This window comes from Phyllostomus discolor, chromosome 1 (assembly GCF_004126475.2).
Source record: "Phyllostomus discolor isolate MPI-MPIP mPhyDis1 chromosome 1, mPhyDis1.pri.v3, whole genome shotgun sequence".
Taxonomy (NCBI): Eukaryota; Metazoa; Chordata; class Mammalia; order Chiroptera; family Phyllostomidae; genus Phyllostomus; species Phyllostomus discolor.
Genome location: NC_040903.2, coordinates 189,840,216 through 189,860,285, shown reverse-complemented (window position 1 = coordinate 189,860,285; position 20,070 = coordinate 189,840,216). Strand labels below are relative to the sequence as shown.

Sequence of the window (20,070 nt, the reverse complement as noted above, 5' to 3'; positions counted from 1 at the left end):
ACAGTGTGAGCCAGGTCGATGGAGTCTCAGATATGACGCCTGCCTGCTTGCTCTGTGGCTCTGTGGATGAGGGTTCAAAAAAGGTACAGTGGCCTCTGCCAGCACTTCTGTCTGGGGAAAAAGCTGCCCCACCACCACCTCTCACCAATTCAGTTCCTCCCCATATGTCTCTGATGCCTTTCAATCTACTGCCCTGATGTTGGAGCTCAGTGGGAGTGAGTCCAAGTAAGTCTATGCACACAGGTCCTTTCAGAGGAACTGCCTGGAACTCCAGAAGTTTCTGTCTTCCACAGCCTCAGTCCTCACTGGTTTTTATAGCCAGAGGTGCTGGAGACTTATCTTCCTAGGATTGGAACCCTGGACTGGGAGGCCTGGTATGGAGCTGGGACTCCTTGCTCCTGAGGTATACCTCCCAATTTTTAGATGCCTACAAGGGAGCTCCCATAAGACTGTCAGCTGGTTTCTGAAAAGAAACTTTGCAGACTAGAGGGGATTGGCAAGAAATATTCAGTCATGAAAACCAGGGACCTACAGCCATCACTGCTCTACCCAGTAAAGCTTTCATTTTGACTCAAAGGACAGATAAAGAGCTTCCCAGACAAGAAAAAGCTAAAGGAGTTCATCACCACCAAACCAGTATTATATGAAAATGTTAAGTCTTCGTGAAGAAGAAGAAAATCAAAAACATGAACAATAAAATGTCAATAGATACATATCAATAATTGAATCTAAAAAACAAAATGAACAAACAAGCAGAACAGAAACAGAACCAATGATACAGGGAATAATTTGATGGTTGCAAGATGGGGGGCCGGTTGGGAGGATGGGTAAAAAGGGTGAAGGGATTAAGAAGTACAAATTGGTAGTTACAGAACAGTCATGGGATGTAAAGTATATCACAAGGAATAGAATAGTCAGTGAACATATATGCATGACCCATAAACATAGACAACGATGTGAGGACTGCCTGAAGGAGCTGGGGGATGGCTTGTGGAGGGGGACAAAGAGGGAAAAATCAGGACAACCGTAATAGCATAAACAATAAAATATAAAAAACAAGGAAAAGAAAAGGTCAAATGCTCATTTTGTCACTTGTGGCATACCAAGTCTCACGGACTTATAGCAGATTCAGGTGGGTAGCTCTTTAACTAAAGCCAAAATCTAGATTAGCTAAACCTCTCATTATCCTTTTCATATTGTCATATATTATAGACCTTTACAAATAGGACATATTTTATTTCCTTCTTCTCCAAATTAGACAGAAAGTATGTTAAAGGCAAGGACTGACTATGTATCTTCCTGAATTCAAAAATTTACACCCCTTATTCTGACTTATTGAATACCCAAATATTTGTCATCTGATTAAATCTATAGTTATAAAAACAATACCATTTTCCCTGGCTTTGTGGCCCAGTCGGTTGAAACACTGGCCCATCAACCAAAAGGTTGCAGGTTCAGTTCTCAGTTGGGGCACCTACCTAAGTTGTAGGTTCAACAGTCAGGGCACACACCTAGGTTTCAGGTTCAATTCCCTGTCAGGGTGTGTACAAGAAGCAATGGATCAATGTTTCCCTCTCACAGCAATGATTCTCATTCTCTCTCTCTCTCTCACTTTTTCTCTCTCACTTTCTCTCACCCCTCCTCCCTAAAATCAATAAAGAAATCTTCAGGTGAGCATTAAAAAATAACACAATACTATTCACTTTGTGAAGTCCTCAGTTCTTAAAACATTTTTACGTTGACTCATTTGATTCTCCCATCAATCCTATAATTACATCAGAGACATAGTGTCATTTTTTGTGAAGTAATTGAAGCTCAGAAGTGTAAGTAACTAATTCAAAATTATTCACTTTTGTATGTCTTCATAGGCAAACTTTTAGTCCTAGACCATGCTGGCCCTCAGTGACAAGGCCAGAACTGCACTCACCATATCACACTATACCACACTGGAGTCTTTCTTGGAGAGAATCAGCAGGGGAAGGGAGAAGATGAAGGACAGCGATGACAAGTTTTGATAATAAATGTATCAGCAGTCTCTAAATAAAGTTAAAATTGCTTTTCACATTTCACTTTTTCCTATCTTATTAAAACCACAAAGTTTTATTTTCCTTCCTAAAAGTTTCTCTGTGTTGTTTCTTCCTTATTCTCACATAATTAGTTGTGACTTCATCATCAAAATTACAATCCATCTGAAATTTTACCTATCTTCCCTCATATTTAAAAGACAATCTATGTTTTAAAAGTTATGCAATTTTGTTAATAGTTTCCTTATTCTGTCTTAATGAATGTGTTTTACCATTCATTTGAATTCACCAATATTCTCTGAAATGACTTTTGTTTAATTTTACCCCCTCTAAAAATAACCTACTATATAAGTTCACATTCTGCTGATATTCCCACTAGACTCATGAGAAGATAATCAGCATTTTCTCTATAAAGTAACTACAATGAATAATCAATCAACATTACCTGACATCCAAGACCATAAAAAGCAAAGTTAACTTACTACCTATTGTCTATCACTCTAGAGTTCCTATTTAGAATGTCCTATAAATCTCCTATTTAATCAATGACAAGGTAATTCATGACTTTTCCTTATATGTTATAGTAAGAAAGTTGGTCTAGATCTTTTGAATTTAAACTCTAAAGAGTTTCTTAGTCTGAGGATTTAAATTGAAGTTTATTTACCCTCTAAAAGTTGATTTGTTATTTTAATGTACATATTTGCACCTTTTCTACCCAGTTTAACTTGAAGGTAAGAACCATATATCTTTGTACCCTTATCACTTTGAACATGGTACAATGCACATACAGGCATGTTTCATTTGCATTTCTACCTGAAAGTTTTAAATTATTAACTTTGGTAAAAGACTCTTTCAATTTCCTTATGTATGACTGAACAACAAATCATTACAATTTTGAACAAAATTCTGGAAGTTACCACTGTAGAATTCTGGTAAGAATCCAAGTTATGTTATTATGGCCCCTGATCAATATTAAGCATAACCAGCATTTGCAAACAAGACAGTAATTAACTGGGACAGGGAGATTGGCCCCAAACCTTGCTCTTAGCCACAATTCTCCATAGCCCTTATATGGTTATCCATATAATCCATCAGTCATCCTTGACTGATGAACTGAAAACCAGACCTTAGAATTACCACATCCCTGGATCATAAAGCTACAGGAAAGGACAGTGAGCAAAGCACTAACATGAATGTGTATTTGACTTCTGATATAAGAAAACTTGCTCCAAAAATTAAGAGATTTGCCAAATTTGTTTTAAACAAAGTTAACAGGCAATTCTATTAGAGTAAAATTTGAAGAAATTTTTTTTAAATAGATGTAAGGTTTGAAGATAATTCCAGTGAACTTATAATGTCAACATTAGCTCAAATTTAGATTGAAAAACTGTATCTCTATAATTAGTTTTAACAGATGCCTAAGCCCTGCTAAAAATCACTAAACTGTGTTTGGAATATCTATAAAACACAGATCTATATCTATAAAATTCAATGCAGAAATAAACTGACGAAAATCATTTAACTATAAAGTAGGAGGACTAAAAGGTTCCAGGAACTTCAATAGAGTCACATATAATAATCAAATCTGCATAAAGTTAGAAAACATAGCAATCCAGTTTTGAGTATCCTGACCTTACCAAAACTTTTACAACTAAATTGAGTTATTTAGGGTGAGAGAAAGAGATGCAAAAGAGGATGAGGAGCCTTTAAAAACCCCTATTTTGACTAACTATGTAGCTGTAATTACAGCTGGCTCTGAAGTTTTTCTTGGAACTGCCCAAATATATTTTTTAAAAATCATAATAACCAACAGTAGTTGTAATAAACTGAAGAACTTGATAGAATGACATCTTCATAGTTAAAAGCTATTTTTACTATATAATTAATTATATTCTATTGTTTTTTGTTCTGCAACTAATAGATCAGAATTGTTATATAAATGCAAGAAGCATTCTCAGCTTTCTTAGGTTTGGAGTTCCTAACATTTTTAACATTAAAAATGTACATAAAAATGGACACTACATTTCTTTCTTTTGGTATTTTTGTAGAAGCTCACATTTTAAATTTCTTCTCCCTAACCATGCCACCTATTTTATGTAACTATGAAACAAGTCTATGACCCAAATTACATATATGTATGATCCCAACAAACAACACATAAAATCCTTTGGATAGTATTCCCAATATATTCCCTTATAGTATATTTAGTTTAAAAAATTACATCATGCACCACCGCAAGTGAAATTATACAAATTTTAAGACCCATTTTTGTGTGATACTTTAGATATGATCAGCATCTCAGTCAATTCCCTCAATAATTATTCACTGAAAGGGACAATTACTTAAAAATCATGAACTGATTCTGGTCCAAGATGGTGACACAGGAGCTCCTGAACTCACTTCCTCCCACAGACACACTGAATATACAACTAAACAGGAAACAAGTCCCTCTGACAGAAATCCAGAAACTGGCTGAATAACTACTACATATGAGGAAAACAAGAAAAAACTGACATCAAACAGCAAGGAAAGGCTAAAACACACTTTCATCATAACCTTACTCCCAACACAGCAACACAGAATTTGGAGGGAATTCAAAACTACTAGCCTTCCCTGAAGAGTGAAGGGTCTGGACCAAACATCTAGCACCCCAACTTTTAGGACTTCCATCAGAGGAATGTGCCCCCAAAACACCTAGCTCTGAAAGTTAATGAGGCAAGCATCCAGGAGACCCACAAGACTATATAGAAAACAAAGAGGAACTCACTATGACTAACTCCCAGCACTCAACTCAGAGGCAAGAAACAGAAATGCCCATCTCCCAGGGTTTCCCTGAAAAAGGCTATCTGCGTATCTTAAAAGCTACAGCCTGAGGGTCAGGCTTCTTTTTGAAAACTATTTAGGGGCTGAGATCCTCTCTGAAGACCAGGGAGGCCAGAGGATGCCATATTGAGTAACCCACCTGCCTAAGCTTTTGCCTAGGCTCCAGGTACCCAGCAACTCCCTGGAAAGAGTTCATGCACATGTCTGGTGCCTGGATTTCAAAGCTGCTGCCTGGAGTACAAATCTCCTGATAACCTGGCTTGCATTCATGCTCAACAGGAATGCAGCAAAGTAGTTCTTAGTTGGCTATCTCACCAGGGCTCAACAGAAAGCAAACAGAAATACCCATCTCCTACTCATTCCTTTACATACTTTAAAAGCAGCTGCCTGAGGATCAAGCTTCTAATTTAGTAAGCGTCTAGGGACAGATGCTTCCTGGAGACCAAGAAGCCATTTCTGCATTCTCCCTGTAGACTTCTCCAATCACAAATATCTCCATGGACAGAGCTACACACACATCTGGCACCTTCCCAGGGCATGCACCCCTTGATTGCCTGGTTCTGGTAGTAAGTGGGGCTTCCTTTCATAAGTCTCATGAGACCATAGCAAAAAAAGCAACAGTTCTTAAGTGACTAACACCAAGGGCTCAGCACAGAGGGACTAGACAGAAATCCAGATCCCAGTCTTTCCCTTTACTTGCATAATTTAAAAGCTGATACCTGAGGGTCCAGCTTCCAATCACCCTGCATATAGATGCTAACTGGTCCTACCCTTTTGGACACTGACAAGTCTTAGTATCCCCCTACTACTGAGAGTCACAAAGAAGACAACTTGGACAATCACAAATGTTTGAGAGACAACCAAGGCCAAGCTGAACAATCTCATTATCTACCCAAGAGTACTGCGTCAACTGGGAGACCTGGCTATTTTATCTAATGAAAATAAAACAAAACAGAGAGCTGAGAAAAGTGAGGAAATTCAGGACCATGTTCAACAAAACAAAACAGTAGAATTCCAGAAACAGACTTTAATTAAATAGAGATAAGACATTTACCTGATAAAGAGTTCAAAATAATTATCATAAAAATGCTCACCTAGATCAGGAGAATAGTGCATAAACAAAATGAGACATTCAAAAAAAAAAAGAAACTCAAAATAAATAAATAAGAAAGTACCATACAGAAACCACAGAGCTGAACAATACAATAAGATAATTTTTTTAAAGCAACAGAGGGGTTAAACTGTGGACTAGATCAAGCAGAAGAAAGGCCTGTAAACTTGAAGACAAGGCAGAATTCATCTGATCAGAGAAGGAAAAACAGTCAATATCGCATAAGGGAATCATGGGACACCATTGAGATCACCAGTATACACATTGAGGTTCCAGAAAAAGAAAGAGAAAGGGACAGAAAGATTCTTCAAAAAAGTAATAGCTGAAAACTTCTCTAACTTGTGGAAGAAAAACAGATATGCAGAAATCTCATAGAGTTTCAAATAAAATGATCTAAACCACGACACATTATAATTAAGTTGTCAAAAGTTACAGACAAGTGGAGAATCTTAAAAGCAGCAAGAAAAAACATGTTGTTATAAAAGGGAAGTACGGTTATCAACAGATTTTTCAGAAAAATCTTTGCAGGATAGAAGATGGTGGCATGATATGTTCAAAGTGCTGAAAGAAGCAAAACAGCCAACCAAGAATATTCTCCCTATCAACACTGTACTTCACAATTAGAGGTAGCATTTTCCAGGCAAAGAAAAACTATAATAATTCACCAACACTAGACTAGCTTGGCAAGAAATGTTAAGAAGACTTCTTCAAGCTTCAACAAAAGAATGCTAATTAGTAACATATTAAAGTATAAATCTCACTGGTAAAAATAAATACACAGTTAAATTAAGACTAATTTGTAATGGAGTAGGTAAATCACATAAATCTAATATGAAGGCTAAAAGACAAAACTAGTAAAAATAGATATAAATTATGACACCAAAATCATAAAACATACAGGGATAGAATAAAAATATAGAACTATAGTGTTTTTTGAGCATAACTTGTTATTAACTTAAAACAGACTTACAGCTCTGCCTGGCGTGGTTCAGTGGATTCAGTACCAGCCTGTGAACCAAAGAGTCACTGGTTCAATTCCCAGTCAGGGCACATGCCTGGGTTGTGGGCCAGGTACCCAGTAGGGGGCATGTGAGAGGCAACCACACACTGATGTTTCTCTCCCTCTCCTCCCTCCCTTCCCCTCTATCAAAAAATAAAATAAATAAAATCTTTTAAAAAACAGACTTACAAATATAAGATGTTTTATATATAACTCATGGTAACCATGAAGCAAAAACCCACAGTAGATACACAAAATATTAAGAGAAAGGAATCTAAACAAACCACTACAGAAAATCATCAAATCTCAAAGAAAAGCACAAAGAAGAAAGAAAAAGAAAAATTACAAAACAGACAAACAAACAACAAAATGGCAAAAGTCCATGGCTACCTATCAATAATTACTTTAGATGTAGGTCAACTAAGTTCTCCAATCAAAAGACAGACTGGCTGAATAGATTTTTTAAAAAATTAAAAAGCAATGGCCAAGTATATGCTGCCTATAAGAGACAAACTTTAGCTTTAAGGACACATACAGATTGAAAATAATATAAAAAGACATTCAATGCAAATGAAAATAAAAAGAAAGCAGGGGTATCTACACTTATTATCAGACAAAATAGATTCAAGCCAAAAACAATAAAAGAAGGTTATTATATAATGATAAAGGGGTCAATACAAGTTATATTTTGTAAATTTGTATTCACCCAACCTAGAATCACCTAAATATATAAGTCAAATAATAACAGACCTAAAAAGGGAAAAAAACAGCATAACAATAATTGCATGGGACTTCAATACCCTACTTTTCACAAAGAAGAGATCATCTAAAAAGAATATCACACCATAGCCAAGTGGCTCAGTTGGTTGTATCACTGTCCCATTCACCAAAATGCTACAGGTTTGATTCCTAGTCAGGACATATACATAAGTGAGGGGTTCGAACCCCAGTCATGGTGCATGCAGGAGGCAACCGATCCATGTTTCTCTCTCACATCAATGTCTCTCTCTCTCTCTTTCCCCCCTTTTTCTCTCTCTAAAATCAATAAGCGTATCCTTGGGTGAGGATTCTAAAAAAGAAAATCACTTAAATTATACATTTAGACCCAACAGACTTAACAGACATTTACAAAATATTCCATTCAATAGCAGAATTCACATTCTTCTCAAGCACGCATGTGGAACATTCTCCTGAATAGATCATACACTAGGCCACAAAACAATTCTTAATACATTTAAGAAAGTTAAAATTATATCAAGTATTTTTACAACAATGGTATGAAACTAAAAATTAATTATAAGAACACTGGAAAATTCACAAACATGTGAATTTAAGAACATGCTTCTAAACAACCAAGGGTCAAAGAAAAAAATCAAAAGAAAAATTTAAAAAATCTTTAAACAAATGAAAATGGAAATAAAACATACCAGAACTTATGATATGTAGCAAAAGCAGTTCTAAAGGGAAATTAATAGCAATAAACACCCACATATAAGAAAAAAGAGTTCACATAAACAACCTAGCTTTACACCTCCATTAAATTTAAAAAGAAAAGAAGCAGAACAAAACAACAAAAATCCCAAACATCAGAGTAGAAATAAATGCAATAAAAACTAAAAAGACAATAGAAAAGCTAAGTGAAACTAAACGCTGATTTATTGAAAAGATAAACAAAATAAGCAAACCTTTACCTAGACTGACCAAGAAAAGGAGATGAATCAGCCCTGGCTGGCATAGCTCAGTGGATTGAGTGCGGGCTGTGAACCAAAGTATCGCAGGTTCGATTCCCAGTCAGGGCGCATGCCTGGGTTGCAGGCCACAGCCCCCAGCAACCACACACTGATGCTTCTCTCTCTCTCGCTCTTTCTCCCTCCCTTCCCTAAGAATGGATAAAATAAAATCTTAAAACAAAAAACATTATGAGATTCCTTTTTAAAAAAAAGAAAAGATGAATCAAATAAACTTATGAAAGAGACACTATAACTGATACCACACAAACACGAAGGATCCTGAGAGACTGCGATGAACAATTATAAAACAAAAAAAACCCTAGAAGATATTAATGAATTCCTAAAAACAATCTACCAAGATTAAATAATGCAAACAGAAAATCTGAACAAATTGATTACTAAGGAGATTAAACCAGCAATCGAGAACCTCCTAACAAAGAAAAGTCAAGGACCAGATGGCTTCAATAGTGAATCCTACCAAACATTTATAGAACAACTAACACCAGCCCTTCTCAAACTCTTCCAAAGAAGTCATGGGACCACTTCCAAATTCATTTTATGAGGCCAGTATACCCTGATATGAAAACCAGACAAGGCTCTGGCCAGTTATGGCTCAGTTGGTTTGAGCATCATCCCATAACCAAAAGACTGCAGGTTCAATTCCCAGTCAGGGCAAATACCCAGGTTGAGAGACTGATCCCTGGTCCTGGTGCAAACAACCCCTGGTGTGGGTGTATACGGGAGGCAACCAATCAACGCTTCTCTCTCACATCAATGTTTCTCTCCCTTCTTTTCTCTCTTCCTCTCTCTCTAAAAGCAATTTTTTTAAAAATGTCTTCAGATGAGGATTAAAAAAACACACACATACACAAAGACACTACAAGAAAAGAAAACTACAGGCCAATATCCTTGACAAACACAGATTCAAAAATTCTCAACAAAACATTACCAAACTAAATTCAACAATACACTAAAAGAATCACACACCATGATCAAGTGAAATTTATTGAAGGAATGCAAAGTTGGTTCAATATATGTAAATCAATTTGATACACCAGCCACAAATGAAGGATAAGTCACATATAATCTCAACAGATGCAGAAACCATTTGACAAAATTCAACATACATTTACGGTAACAAAATATCTTCTCAACAAAGTGGGTATAAAAGGAATGTACCTCAACATAATAAAGGCCACATATGACAAGCCCACGGTTAATATCATAATCAACAGGTCTAAGATCAAGAACAACCAAGACAAGGTTGTTCTTCAACCCCAGTCATGGCACATACAGGAGACAACCGATCCATGTTTCTTTCTCACATCAATGTTTCCCTCTCTCTCTCTCTCTCTCCCCCCCTCCTCCTCCCTCCCTCCCTTCCTCTCTCTGGCACCATACGTAGTTACTACAACATTATTGACTATACTCCTTATGCTCCCTAAAGATTTTAACATAAGACAAGAAACCATAAAACTGCACTCTCACCACTTTTATTCAACACAGCACTAGAAGTCGTAGCCAGAGCAATTAGGCAAGAAAAATAAATAAAAGGTATCCAAATTTTTAAAAAAGTAAAATTGTCACTATTGCAGATGACATATTATATACAGAAAACCCTAAAGACTCCACCAAAAATCTTATAACTAATCAACAAATTCATTAAAGTGACATGATACAAAAATCAGTTGTATTTATGTACACTAAAAAATATATAACAGAAATTAAGAAAACAATCCCATTTACAATCAAATCAAAAGGATTAAAATAGCTATGAATAAATTTAACAATGGAGGTGAAAGATCTGTACACTATAAGACACTGATGAAAGAAAATGAAGACAGAAATAAATGGAAAGCACAAATAAATCCATGCTCATGAACTGGAAGAATATTGATTAAATGTCCATACTACCCAAAGCAATCTACAAATTCAACAGAATCTCTATCAAAATTCCACTGGCATTTTTTGAATAACTAGAACAAACCATCTTAAAAGTTGTATGGAACCACAGAAGACCCTAAATAGCCAAAGAACTCTAGATAGGGAAAAAAACTGAAGACATCTCACTTCCTGATTTCAAATTGTGGTGGTAGAATAAAAACACATATACAGATCAATGGAACAGAATAAAGAGCTCGGACATAAACCCATGCATATATGGTTAATTAATTTATGACAAAGGAGCCAAGAATATACAAAGAGAAAAAGATAGTCTCTCTAATAAATGGTGCTGAAGAAACTGAACAGCCAGAGACAATAGAATGAAACTGGACCCCATCTTATGACACAGACAGAAATCAACTCAAAATGAATTAAAGATCTGAACATAAAACAAGAAACCATAAAACTCCCAGAAAAAAAAACAAAGGAGGTAAGCTCCTTGTCTTGACAGTGATTTTTTGGATTTAGGTATACCAAAAGTAAAATCTACAGAATGGGAGAAAATATTTTTACTTTATATTATTTTTCAATTACTGTTTACATTCAGTAGTATTTTGTTTTAGTTTCAGGTGGACAACATAGTGGATAGACAACCATATAGTTTACCAAGTCCTGATATTTCAGGTACCCACCTGGCACCATGCATGGTTATTACAATATTATTAACTATACTCCCTATGCTGTTATCTACCCATGACTGTTTTGTAACTACCAATTTGTACTTCTTAATCCCTTTACCTTTTTTGCACAGCCTCCCAACCTCCCTCCCATTTGACAACCATCACTCCTTTTTCTGTATCTATGAGTATGTTTCTATTTTGTTTGTTTGTTCTTTAAATTCCACTTGTAGGTGAAATGATTTAGTATTTGTTGTTCTCTGTGTGACTTACTTCAACTAGCATAATGCCCTCTAGGTCCAAATGATGTGGTTTTATCCTTTTTTATGGCTGGATAATAGTCCCTTAATGTACCACAGCATTTTTAACCACCCATCTATTGATGGGCACTTGGGTTGCTCCCAGAACTTACCTGCTGTAAATAATGCTGCAGTGCACACAGAGGTGCATATATTCTTTAGAATTAGCATTTTAAGGATCTTCAAAAATATATCCAGAGGTGGAATCACTGTGTCACAAGGCAGTTCCAGTTTTAATTTTTTGAGAAAGTCTCCATACTATTTTCAATAGTGGCTGCCCCAGTCTTCATTCCCACCAACAGTGCACGAGGTTCCGTTTTCTCCACATACTTAACCAACACTTGTTTGCTGATTTATTGATGATAGCCTTTCTGACAGGTGTGAAGTGATATCTCATTGTTGTTTTAATTTGCATTTCTCTTATGAGTACTAATGCTGAGAATCTTTTCATATGTTAATTGGCCATCTGTGTGTCCTTTTCTGTTTTTAATAAGAACCATTTCTTTTAAAGATTTTATTTATTGTTTTTTTTTAGAGAGAAGGGAAGGGAGTGTGAAATAGAGGAAAAGAAACATTAATGGTGGTTGACTCTCATTCATGCCCTTTTAGGGGGCCTAGCCCACAACACAGGCACGTGCTTTGACTGGTAATCGAACCGGTGACCCTTTGGTTCACTAGCCAGAACTCAATCTACTGAGCCACACCAGCCAGGGCTATGTGTCCTCTTTAGAGAAGTGTCTACTTGGGTCCTCTGCCCATTTATTTATTTATTTACTTTATTTTTAGAGAGAAGGGAAGGAAAGGAGAAAGAGAGAGAGAAATATCAACGTGTTGTTGTCTCTCATGGACCCCCAACTGGGAATCTGGCCCGCAACCCAGGTATGTGCCCTAGACTGGGAATCGTGTAATTAGATTGTTTGGTTTTTTGATGTTGAGTTGGAAGAAAATATTTTTAAATCATATATTTGATAAGGAGTTAATATCCAAAATATTAACAAAGAACTCATACAACTCAATAGAAAAAAATTCCAGACTTCTAGCAAGATGGAGGAATAGGTGGACGCACCATACCTCCTCGCACAACCAAGATTAGAACAACAATAATTTACAGATAGAATAACGCCCAGATCCAGCAGAGGATTTATCTGAATGGAAGTCGGGCAGCCAAGAAGTTGAAGTAGATGCGTTCATACGACCGGTAGGAGAAGACGAGCCGGGCGGGCGCGGGGCTGGCGCGGGTGGGCGGCGTGCGGAGGTGAGGGAAAGTTTGGCACGAAATCAGCGCGATAGCCATCCGGGGCGCAAGAACGCAGCGGTGATCCCTGAGTACGCAAGCTGCGGCTGGCAGACCCAGAGGGGTAGCGATTGTGGACCAGGGCAGAACTCGCAGCCCGGGGGCCCAGAGAAGGGTCTGAGTCCAGGAGAACGGAACTACCGCCATTGTTTTCTCCCGCCCCCACCCCCACATATAACGTCACAATCTAGCGACTGGGGTGCCCAACCCCGGTGAACACCTAAGGCTCCGCCCCCCACCGTAACAAGAGCAACCAGACCAGAAAAACAAAAAAGGAGAGACAGGGGAAAAATATGTTTTCAACAGAGCAGATCAGTCCCCCAGGACTCATCCTTTTGAGCAACCAAGAAATAGCCAATCTATCAGATGCGCAGTTCAAAACACTGATGATCAGAAAGCTCATGGAATTGGTTGATTTTGGGCGCAATTTAGATGAAAGGATGCAGGTTACCATAAAAGAGATGCAGGAAGATATACGGAGGTGAGCCAATAGTGAAAGGAAGGAATCTGAGTCTCAAAACAATACAGTGGACGTGGCGCGGGTGGGCGGCGCGCGGAGGTCAGGGAAAGTTTGGCGCGAAATCAGCACGACAGCCATCCGGGGCGCAAGAACGCAGCGGTGATCCCTGAGTACGCAAGCTGCGGCTGGTGATTCCCCTGTCTCTCCTTTTTTGTTTTTCCGGTCTGGTTGCTCTTGTTACGGTCGGGGGCGGAGCCTTCCTTCCAGAAGGAAGATAGAATCAACCAAGCAGGAAAGCATGATGAAATAAGAATTCAAAGAATCGAGGAAAAGCTTAAGAGCATCCAAGACACCTTTAAACGTTCCAATATCCGAATTATCGGGGTACCAGAATCAGAAGGGGAAAAGCAACAAATTGAGCATGTATTTGAACAAATAATAAAGGAGAACTTCCCCAATCTGGCAAAGGGAACAGTCTTCCAAGAAATCCAAGAAGCTCAGAGAGCCCCAAAGAAGTCGGACCCAAGAAGAAACACACCAAGGCACATCATAGTTACATTAGCCAAGGTAAAAACGAAGGAGAGAATCCTAGAAGCAGCAAGAAATAAGGGGACAGTCACCTACAAAGGAGTTCCCATCAGACTGTCAGCTGATTTCTCAAAAGAGACCTTACAGGCAAGAAGGGGCTGGAAAGAAATATTCCAAGTCATGAAAGACAAGGACCTACATCCCAGATTGCTCTATCCAGCAAAGCTCTCATTTAGAATGGAAGGGCAGATAAAGTGCTTCTCAGATAAGGTCAAGTTAAAGGAGTTCATCATCACCAAGCCCTTATTTTATGAAATGCTAAAGGGACTTATCTAAGAAAAGAAGATAAAGAAAAGACATGTATAGTAAAAGGACAGCAAACTCACAAATATTAACAACCAGACCTAAAGCAAAACCAAAAGAAACTAAGTAAACAATTAGAACAGGAACAGAACCACAGAAATGGAGGGCACATGGAGGGTTAGCAGCAGGGGGGTGGGAGGAGGAGAGAGGAGGAAAAGGTATAGAGAATAAGTAGCATAGAATGTAGGTTGAAAATAGGGGGAGGGCAAGAATAGTACGGGAAATGTAGAAGCTAAAGAACTCATAAGTATGACACATGGACATGAACTAAAGGGGGAAAATGTGGGTGGGAGGGGGGGAAAGGGTGGAGGGGAGAGAAGGGGGGAAATGGGACAACTGTAATAGCATAATCAAAAAAATATATTAAAAAAAAGAAAAAAAGAAAAAAATTCCGATTTAAAATGGACATTTTCCTATAGAATTCATACAATAGCTAACAGGTACATAAAAGGTGCTCAACATCAGTGGTCATCAGGGAAAAATAAATCAAAATGACAATGAGATATCACCTCACACCTGTCATCAAAAAGACAAGTGATAAATGTTGGTCAGGATATGGTAAAAAGGGAACCCTTGTGTGCTATTGGTGGCATCATAAATTGATGCAACCACTATGGAAAATAGTATGGAGATGACTCAAAAAATTTAAAATAGAAGTACCATATAATCTAGCAATCCCACTTCTGGATTGATATCCAAAGAAAATGAAAACATGATCTCAAAGAGATATCTACACTTCCATGTCCATTGCAGGATTATTCACAATAGCCAAGATACGGAAAGAATTTGTGTCCAACAACAGATGAATGGATAGAGATGTGATCAGGAGAGAGAGTGGCATGTTATTCAGCCACATGAAATATGAAAATTCTGCCATTTGCAACAGCATGGATGGACCTTGAGGGCATTATACTAAGAGAAACAAGTCAGAGAGAAAAAGACAAATACTACAGGGTATCACACATGTGGAATCTAAAAAAAAAAAAAAGTTAAAAAGCCAAACTTACATAAAAAAGGAAAGTAGAAAAGCGGAGGGAATTTAAAAAAGGCACAAACTTTTTCAGCCTAAGAAGAATAAAATCTCAGGCTCTAATGTAAAACATGGTTACTATAGTTGATACACTATGTTACATATTTAACATTTGCTAACAGAGAAAGATCTTAAATGTTCTCATAAAAGAAAAGATAAATAGGTGAGGTGATAGATATGTCAATTAACTAGATGGTGAAAATTCTTTCACAATGCATTCATATATAAAGTCACTATGGTGTACATATACTTTCAATATCTTACAGTTTTGCCTTGGCCAGGTGGCTAAGTTAGTTGGAGTGTCATCTCATGCACCAAAAGGTTGTGAGTTCAATCCTGGGTCAGGGCACATACCTGAGTTGCAGTGTGAACCCTGGTCAGATTGCATATGAGGGGCAACTGACTGATGGTTTTCTCACATTAATGTCTCTCTGCCTATGTTTCTATCTCTCTGTCTCTTCCTCTTCCTCTCTCAGGGCAGGATTTAAAGAGAGAGAGAAAGAGAGGGTGTGTGTGTGTGTGTGTGGTTTGTCCAGAAAGTACCCACTATGTACAGAGACATTTATTGAAGAAGACACAAGATACAAGAAACATTGTACATAGGACAATGATGCCTCAGTCCCATTCAGAGGACCTTGGGTGTCCTTACACAGTTCTCTCAATTGCCATCAGCTGCCCTGTCATATTTTCCTGAATCTCATTGATGGTCTGAAATCTCTTCCCTTTCAAAGGTGATCTTACCCTGGCCGGCATAGCTCAGTGGATTGAGCGCAGGCTGCGAACCAAAGTGTCGCAGGTTTGATTCCCAGTCAGGGCAATGCCTAGGTTGCAGGCCACGGCCCCCAGCAACCGCACATTGATGTTTCTCTCTCTCTTTCTCCCTCCCTTCCCTCTCTAAAAATAAATAAATAAAATCTTGGGGGAAAAAGGTGATTTTAGTTTTGGGAAAAGCAAGAAGTCACAGGGTACCCAATCTGGGCTGTAGGGAGACTGAGTCACCTGAGTGATTTAATGTTTCACAAAAAAACTCTGCATGAGATGTGATGTATGAGCAGGTGCATTGTCATGATGAAGCTGTCAATCACCAGTTGCCCATAGCTACAGCCTTCTGAATCATCTGAATATTTTCCGAGGGAGAATGTTCAAAATTTGATGCAGATTTCATTGCTCTACTCACTTAGTCATTTTGAATGCGATGGCCACACAGTATACATGCTCACTCAACAGCATCTACATCCCCCACTAATTAGTACAGTGAAGTTGTCACTGTTCATGCATGTGCATTCCAGTCCACCCACTTTGGCTGCTGCAGGTTACTTGGATATTGCACAAACCATTTTCATTATATTAACAATGACTGGGCTTTTCCAGACAGACCCTGTGTGTATGTGTATATAGAGAGGGTCAGGCACAAATAATGCCCTTTTTTATTACAAAATTATAAGCATGTAATTCTGTAGCATAACAATATCACACTCAAGCATATTATATGACATTTTAGGTGAAATATTCAAATTAAAACTAAATTATTACACCTATATTATTATCCTACCAATCACACTCAAGCAGGAGTTACTTCTGCCAGACTATATATATACATGTATACACACATACATTATATACACGTATATATCTATATATCTATATACATAAATATCCAAATATACATCTTATAACTTTATTTGTCAATTATACCTCATAAAGCTGAAAAAGTGAAAAAATCACTTATCTATGGAAATTTTTAAATAAATGATTTGTTAATTTAAAAAATGTCCTCAATAGCTATTTTATATTGCATGTTTTTATTTCTATCTGTGAGTGCCAGGAATTTCTACAAAGACATCAAGAGTACATGAAGATACGATTTTCTTGAGAAGAAATAGAAAAGGATAAAGAAGTCTTAGGTTCCCAAGATTTAAAGATATCAAAACTAAAAAATATATTTCCCATAAAATTAAACAAAGTTAGAATAGTAACATTTGCTTTATATTGCAAAATGTTACAAGTGGAGGTAAATGAGGTTTAAGGAGCAAAGTAATATATTACAAAGAATAGATTCTTTCCGGTATTTACTGTTTAGTCATAGATAAATCTGTATTCTAAACTCCTCTAAATATCAAACTAGAAAGCCACATTATTGAAACTTTCTGATGTTTTGTAGAACAAAAAAACATAAATAACTTTCTCATAATTTATAGAAAAGTATTTAATTATACATGACAATGCTAAAGTATTGATTACATATGTCCCATTTAACCTGATAGCCTCACAGTATATCAAATACATTTTATATAGCTATGATAAGTATATACATGTATAACTAAAAGATATACTACTCTTCATTTATCTTTTTTCCATTGAAACTAGTTTTAACAATATGGTGAGCCTGATTAAAAAATTAATAAGAAACTCCCTTCTTTCTATACTCTGAAAAGTTGGGAAGAAATGCCCCAATAATCCTAAATATGGTGGCCAAATATTCATATTTTCCTAATATCTACATAGGCCAATGTTTTCAATGGATGCTTATTGTATTCAATTTAAAACCAAGCAAGCATTACAAGAGGAATGCAGGGAGCCACAAAGCAAGAGGTAAACTAGCAAATAATAAGATTTATATATTAAAAGAGGACAAGAACCATTTAATTTCAAAGCATAAATTATATTTGCAAGAGACTAGATCCACCTGCAGTCAAAAAGTACCTCATAAAGGCAAAGAAATCACATGAAGCTCAGACACAATTCACCAAATTCAAGAATCAACAGTGTTAAGCACCAGCTACTCAAAACCATTAATACATTTAAAAAGGTACAAGAGAATAGCTGATCCACTCAGTCACAAGCTGAACTCCCTGAAAAGCACAAGGTAGGCTTTGGAAGGTTGGCTGCACATACCAAAGTTTGCAAGCCATCTATCAAAAATTATCTCATTTGACTTCTACTCAGAATCATCACAGAAGGATAAGGTAGAATTTAAAAAGTCAATTACAATTTAAGTTGAAGATTTATCATCAACTAAAAAAGCTGCTGCAAAATCCTATTCAAATCTCCCTTCCAGCCGTATGTATACTTGGAAGTTTTTCATTATCATACATTATTACTGTTTCTTCTACTGCAGAGTACCTACATAACAGGATCCAAAACACAGTGCAAAGAAGGGAAGGAGTAAAAACAGAGAAATTTCCAGCACTACAAAATACTTAATTCTTTGTTCTTTAAAGTTTCATAAAGATATTGCCTTCTGAAATCAAGAGCTAGAAACAGTCTAAAATCATGATCAGGGTAAGGGGACTATTTGGGGGATTGGTGAGGAAAGTTGGTGAGGTAGTTGGGAGAAGACTGCAAGATCCAGTGATAGGCCCTGGCTGCTGTGGCTCAGCGGACTGAGTGCCAGCCTGCAAACCAAAGAGTCACTGGTTTGATTCCCAGTCAGGGCATGTGCCTGGGTTGCAGGCCAAGGTCCCCCAGTAGGGGGCATGAAATAGGCAACCATACATTGATGTTTCTCTCCCTCTCTTCCTCCTTCCCTTCCCTCTCTAAAAATAAATTAAATCTTTAAAAAGTAAATCCAATGACAGAAAAATCTACTGTGAAAATACTAAAAACCTGAGAATTTTTACATTGGCCTTCTCCTGTCCTTGTTCCCTACAGTTGCTTCTCCCCAACCCTCCTGATAAAATCCAAATTGTGCAATGGCCAATAATCAATAAGATCAATTCTTTGACAGTCGTCATTGACCAACTATTTCCCAAACTAGTTGAATTACGCTTGACCCCCTACTGCTAAGTCCCTATAAAAAATTCTACCATCCTTCCTCAAGTTACAACTCTCTTCCAGAGCCTTTCATGCCCAGCATTATCTTATGCTGACAGTGGCCTGGTTAAATTTCTTTCAAACTGGAAAAAGTTCTAGGAGGTCAACACAGCGGGAATTTGCTCCATTTTTATTTTCTTGCTGGACTCCAGGGTAATAGTGGGCACTACTTCTGTGTCCATATAGACTCACTAGAAAAATAAACAATAGAAAAGTAAAGTTTCCACTGATCATTTAAAAAAATAATAAAGACAAACATTTATTAAAAGCCTACCTCTACTGCTATGTACTTTTATCTAATGAATTCTACTTAATCCTCACTACAACCCCTGGGATAAATATTCTTATATTCATTCTACAGATGAGACATCAGAACCTTAGATGGTAAATTTTTTATTATGAATATTTTATTATACACAAAAAAGTATGACTGCAATAATCACCAAAAACTCCCCAAATGTGCATCAGCTGGTGAGTGCATAAGCTCACTGTAGTATATAATAATAAAAATAACTTTTTTAAAAAACCTACTAGTGTGCACAACATGGATGAATCCAAATCTATTATGTGAAGTAAAAGAAGCCAGATTTTAAAAGGTACATGCTGCTTCTGGTCAATATGGCAGCACAGGTAAACACAGCCTGCCTCCTCACACAACCACATCAAAATTACAACTAAAACACAGAACCACCATCATCAAAACTTTCAGAAATTGAATTGAATGGAAGTCTGACAACTATGGAATAAAAGGAACCACATCCATCCAGACTGGTAGGAGGGGTAGAGACACATAACAGGCTGGTCCCACATCCACGTGTGGTGGATAAAAATTCAGAATGTATATCTTGAAAGCAGAAGTCCAGCCCCACACCAGGCCCCAGCCCAGGGTTCCAGTGCCAGAAAGATAATTCCCCATAACTTCTGGCTGCAAAATCAGTGGGGAGTGAGCCAATGGAAAAAACATTTGGAGTCCCGAGCAGCTCCCCTTAAAGAATCCACACATGAACTTAGTCAGACTCACTCCCTGAGTTCCA

The 20,070-nt window shown here is 37.3% G+C and overlaps 1 protein-coding gene across 6 annotated transcripts in view; it reads right to left on the bottom strand.

The window, feature by feature from the left end:
* The window catches only part of FUT8 (fucosyltransferase 8), a 196,703-nt gene that overhangs the window by 137,627 nt on the left and 39,006 nt on the right, over positions 1–20,070 (bottom strand). For 2 of the 6 annotated variants that reach the window (XM_036011092.1, XM_036011080.1), the window contains exon 3: positions 9,369–9,498. The exons of the other annotated variants lie outside the window; for them this stretch is intronic. The gene's annotated coding sequence lies outside the window, so the exon portion shown is untranslated. The remainder of the gene's footprint in view (positions 1–9,368; positions 9,499–20,070) is intronic. 6 annotated transcript variants of the gene reach the window in all.